Here is a 6,183-nt window from a genome sequence, read left to right as displayed (position 1 = left end):
TTTGACATTGATGTTTGCCAGTTTAATTATAATGTGCCTTGGTGTTGTTCTTTTGAGGTTCATTTTGCTTGGGACTCTGTGAGCTTCTTGGATTTGTGTGGGGTTTTTTCTTCTGTATTCCAGGGATGTTTTCTGTTATTATTTCTTCAAACAGGTTTTCTATTCCTTGCTCAGTTTTCTCTCTTTCTGGAACCCCTATTATGCAAATATTGTTTTGTTTCTTGTTCCAAACTTTCCTTAGACTCTCCTCCTGCTTTTTAATTTTTCTTTCTAGAAGCTGCTCTACTTGAGTATTTTTTTATTGTCTTCTAGTTCACTGATGCAGTCCTCTACTTCTTCTAGTCTACTCTTGATGCTTTCTATTGAATTCTTTACAGTAGCAATGTTATTTTTTCATTTATTCTAGGTTCTTCTTCATTTCCCTTTGGTCATTACTCATATTGTCAAATTTGTCTTTCATTCTTTTCAGCCACCTTATTAGCATTTATCCGAATTCTTTCTCTGACAGGTTGCTTGCCTCTATTTAGTTTACTTCATTTTCTGGTGTTTCCTGCTCTTCTTTTGTGTGTGGGATGTTTCTCTGTCTGCCCATGGTCTCTCTTTTCAGGATGTCTGATTATGTAGTTCTCTCTCTCCTGCATTGATTTAAAGGTTCAAAATACAACAAAATCAGGTACAATACACAAGGCACTGAACAGAAATGTATGCATGATATTAATGACTTCCAATAAGGGTGACCACCAGAGAAAGGCAAATTAGGGGATAGGAGATACAGAAGAAGAGTATAAAGAAAGAAAAAAAGAGGAGTGTCAAAATGAAATTTAGAAAAGTTTAAAAATAAGAGTGACAAGAATGAGACTAAGAGAGAAAAGGGGATACAACTATATATATGGGTAGATAACTCCAGTACAACAACCACTAATCCCAGCAAATTCCAGCAACAAGTACCTGGAGATTAATACAAACTACAACACTAACTAATATTAAGCAAGGCAAGGTAAAACAGAAGTAAAATCAAGCAAATACAAATCAAGAAGAAAAAAAAAAGAATAAGCAAAACAATCTTCCCAGAAAGCATAAAAATTCAGCATGATCAACGTTTAAGCAAACAACAACAAAAGGACACAGAGAAAAACAATTGTCTAATAAACAGTGAAGAGAGAGTTGAGTATGGCCTTGGAGCAGGGGATTGGAAACTAGGTATATTAGTAGGGTGAAATTTAGCAGGTGATAAACAGAAAGAATGGAAAAATCTGAAGCAGGAAAGGGTTAAGATAAATAAGACACCAAAAGGGGAAAGATTAGGAAGAGAGTGATGGCATAAAGGCATAGTTAAGATCTGGTAAAACAATGCTAAAGGAATAATGAAAATAGGATTTAAAACACTGATCCCAAAGTAAAATAAAGAGAACATAAAATGATACTTAAAAAAAAGAAAAAAAGGTAAAATATTAGTAGTAATGGTACTGATAAAAAATAATGCAATAATCAAAAATATAAAATAGGCGGAGCTCGAAGATGGCGACTGAACAGTCGGACTTGTTCTGACTCTGGTCCCAGTACAGACAAAAGTAGTGTCTGAGCAGCTCAGGGAATGTTGATTGGCAGCTGAGGGGCAGTGGAGTTCTCAAGGAAGGTAGGGAGCTGTCGGCTGGACAGGATTTCCTGGCTGGGTGGCCAGCACTGCCACAGCGGCGGAGGTGGCAGCGAGCTGAGGGCTGCGGCTCGGGGGCTCCGCCACCTTACCAGGAAAGGAGTAGCTTCTCTGAGGCCTGGAAAACCCCAGCGGAGAGGTCCATCAAGCAGCTGAGAAGCCTGAATCGGCGCAGACACGTGGATTCAAGGGAGCTCTTCGGTCACCCACGGAAAGGTCAGAGTTTGTGGGGATAGCCTAAGGGTTCCTAGTCCCGCGGTGCAGGCAGCCATAGCCGGAGCTCCGGCGAGGCCCCGCCTCCACTGTAGGGGGGAGCGCCCACTGAAGTGAGCCCAAAGAAGGCTGCAGCGAAACCTAGTGCTGGGTTTGATGTAAGCTTCCCCACAAGCGGGATTTTTAAAAAAAAAAAACGCCAGGGGACACGGGACAGAGTGTTAAGAATCGCGGCTGTCCCGCCAAGGGCGGAACATCTGGACACCTTGGCACCTGATCCCCTTCAACCCCTAGCTTCGGAATACTAGGGAAGGACTGCCCAGTTGGGCATATCCTGGAAATTGCAGGGGGAAATTGCCTTCCAGTAAACAAGAGATCGGAGCCAGAAGAGATAGTCTGGGAGCCAGCTGGCACCCTGCCAGCTAGAACCATAGAGAAAGAAGGCCAGAGCAACCAAAAAGACTGGGAAGTCAAACCAGAAACACTGACACCTAAGAGCTGAATTACAAACAGCCCTTTTTTTTTCTTTTTTCTTTTTTCTTTTAATTAATCAAAAATAAATGGACACTAATAACTAAGATATAGCCTACGTAAAATTAAGGATTACCTTACAAAACTGAGGTGCAGTGGAATGCTGGGAACTGCAAGACTGTCTGGTCCAAGAATCAGGAGTGCCAAATACATTAACTGAGGAAGTGAATGACCACTACTGGACATTTTTTATGCTAATTTTACTATTCTTATTTTATTTTCATTTTTTACATCTTTTATTTAATTTTCATTTTTTCATATCTTTTACTTAAGAAATAATTTTTTTTCTTTTTTTTACTTGATTTTACCTTTTCAATTATTACATTTTTCAATCTCTATCATCATTATTACTACTGCTATTTTGCAATTTTTTTTCTTTTTTTCTTTTTTTTCTTTTCTTTTTCTTTCTTCTCCAGTACCATTTTATTTTTTCTTTATTTTACATTGGGAGTAATCTTCATTCTATTTTTATCTCTACTATAGCATCATTCAACCCTATCTCAATTCAACCTTTACACCATCACTCTCTTACTAAACTTAACCCTTTAGTCTACAGTTTATCCTATCCCTTTCCAGCTTTAGTTTTTCCTCTACTCTTTCTGTATACCCCCTGCTAAAGCTCTCACTATACTTATAGACCTAAGTTCCAACCCCTGATCCAAGTGTATAAATACCAATCTCTGCACTATATTATCTAGTTAAAAACAAAAACAAAAACAAAAAAAAAAACTGTTCTCCCCTCTATCCTTTTTGCATTGTTTGTGTGAAGGTTGATTATTGTGAATTTTTATGCTTTCTAGTGAAATTGTTATGCTTATTCCTTTATTGTTATTGTTGCTTTGTATTTTTTTAAATCCCCTGTTTTTGTTTGTTTCTTTTACTTCTGTATATCATAGTATTACTTAATAATAGTGGATATTGTAGTTTGTATTAATCTCCAAGTATTGTTACTGGCATTGGCTGGGTTCAGAGGTTGTTCTATGGCAATTTTCTCCACATATATATATAGTTTGTTTCCCATTTCTCTTTTAGTTTTCTTCTTTTTCTCTCTCTCTCTCTCTCTCTCTCTCTCTCTCTCTCTCTCTCTCTCTCTTCTTTTTTCCCCTGTTTTCCAACTTCATTTTGTCATTACTTTTTTCTTCTTTTTCTATCTCTTTATCCCTCTTTTTTTATTTACTTAATTTTTTTAATTTAATTTTATTTTTTTAATTTCTCTTTATTTTATTTCATTTTTACCTTTCTTCCATCTCTCCTATTCCCTAAGTTGCCTTTCTCTAGTGGTCACCTTTATTAGAGGTTATTAATATTGTAAATACATTCCGGTTAAGTGCCTCTTGTGTTGTACCTGGTATTGTTGTATTTTGTACCTTTAAATCAACACAGGAGAAGGAACACCACATAACCAGACATCCTGAAAAGAGAGGCCATGGGGAGACAAAAACATAGTCCGCACGTGAAAGAAAAGCAGGCATCACCAGAAAAGGAAGTAAACGAGTCAGAGGCAAGCAGCCTACCAGAGCAAGAATTCAGAGTAATGATCATAGGATGGCTAAAAAGAATGGAAGAGAAATTTGACAATAGCCAAGAAGAAATGAGGAAGAACCATGAGGAACTGAAGAATAGCCATGAGGAACTGAAGAAGAACCAAGAAGAAATGAAAAATGACATCGCTACCATGAAGAACTCAATAGAAAGCATCAAGAGTAGACTAGATGAAGCAGAGGACTGCATCAGTGAGCTACAAGATAAGATGGAAAAAAATACCCAAGTAGAGCAACTTCTAGAAAAAAAGATTAAAAAGCAGGAGGAGAGCCTACAGGAGCTATGGGACAATACAAAACAAAATAATATTCGAATAATAGGGGTTCCAGAAGGAAAGGAAACTGAGGTAGACATGGAAAAAGTATTTCAAGAAATAATGACAGAAAACTTTCCTGAAATAGAGAAGAAAAAAATCACACAAATCCAAGATGCTCGCAGAGTCCAAGCAAAATATATCCCAGAAGACAGTCTCCAAGGAACATTATAATTAAATTGGCAAACAACATCGACAAAGTAAGAATCTTAAAAGCAGCCAGAGAGAGACAGGAAGTTACATACAAAGGAACCCCCATCAGACTAGCAACTGATTTCTCAACAGAAACTTATCAGGCCAGAAGGGAATGGGATGAAATATACAAAGTCATGCAAAGTAAGGGTCTGAATCAAAGAATACTGTACCCAGCAAGGCTATCATTCAAGATTGAAGGGAAAATCACGAGCTTCACAGACAAAAAAAGACTGAAAGAATTTATCTCCACCAAACCAGCAATGGAAGAAATGCTAAAGGGTCTACTGTAAAAACAAAGAAATAAGAAGTGAAGAAGGAACACGGGTATAGAATAAAAATGGCGTCAAATGAGTACCTATCAATAATAACCTTAAATGTAAATGGATTAAATGCTCCAATCAAAAGACATAGGGTAACAGATTGGATAAGAAAACAAGACCCATACATCTGTTGTCTACAAGAAACCCACCTCAGAAAAAGAGATGAACACAGACTGAGGGTGAAGGGTTGGAAAAAAGTTTTCCAGGCAAATGGAAATGAAAAAAAACCTGGGGTAGCAATACTTATATCTGACAAATTAGATCTCAGAGTGAAGGACATAATAAGAGATAATGAAGGCCACTTCATAATACTAAAGGGAACAATCCAACAAGAAGAAATAACCCTGGTAAATATATATGCACCCAATACAGGAGCAACCAAATACATTAAAAAACTGCTGGAGGACATTAAGAGAGAGATTAATAGCAATACAATCATAGTAGGAGATTTTAATACCCCACTGTCACCCTTTGACAAATCATCTAAACTAGGGGTGTCGAAATCAATAAGAGAAGGGGCCAAAATATAAAATCCAGCCTAAATCACGGGCCGAATGGTTTACTGAACAGTCATAAACTGTCATTGTGATGGAAACGCAGCAGAGTGCAGTGATGACAGCGCGGCACGGGCCACATTGCAAGGCCTGGCGGGACGGATTTGGCCCGGGGGCCTTGTGTTTGACACATGTGATCTAAACAAAAAATCAGCAAAGAAATATCAATCCTAAATGACTCACTAGACCAGATGGAATTAATTGACATCTTCAGAAAACTGCACCCCAAAGCCACAGAATATACATTCTTCTCAAGTGCACATGGGACATTCTCAAAGATAGACCACATTTTGGGACATAGGCAAAGTCTCTTCAAATTCAAGAAGATAGAAATCATATCAAGTATCTTCTCAGACCATAATGGCATAAAACTGGAAATTAACTACAATAAAAATAATCCAAAGAAATCAAACACATGGAGACTAAACAGCATGCTATTAAACAAGGACTGGGTTAACAGAGAAATGAAGGAAGAAATTAAAAACATCCTGGAAACAAATGACAATGAAAACACAACAATCCAAAATCTATGGGATACAGCAAAAGCTGTTTTGAGAGGGAAGTCCATATCCTTACAGGCCTATTGCAAAAAACTAGAAAAAAGGGTAACAGATGATCTAACTCTACAACTCAAAGAGTTAGAAAAGGATCAACAAGAAAAGCCCAGTGTAAGCAGAAGGAAGGAAATAACAAAAATCAGAGCACAGAAAAATGACATAGAGACCAAAAAAACAATACATAAGATCAACAAAACCAAGAGCTGGTTCTTTGAAAGAATAAACAAGATAGATGGACCTCTAGCCAGGCTAACCAAGAAACAAAGAGAGAGGACCCAAATAAACAAAATCAGAAATGAAAGAG

Source organism: Pipistrellus kuhlii, unplaced genomic scaffold, assembly GCF_014108245.1.
Source record: "Pipistrellus kuhlii isolate mPipKuh1 unplaced genomic scaffold, mPipKuh1.p scaffold_m20_p_76, whole genome shotgun sequence".
NCBI classification, from domain to species: Eukaryota; Metazoa; Chordata; class Mammalia; order Chiroptera; family Vespertilionidae; genus Pipistrellus; species Pipistrellus kuhlii.
This window is presented reverse-complemented; position numbering follows the sequence as displayed.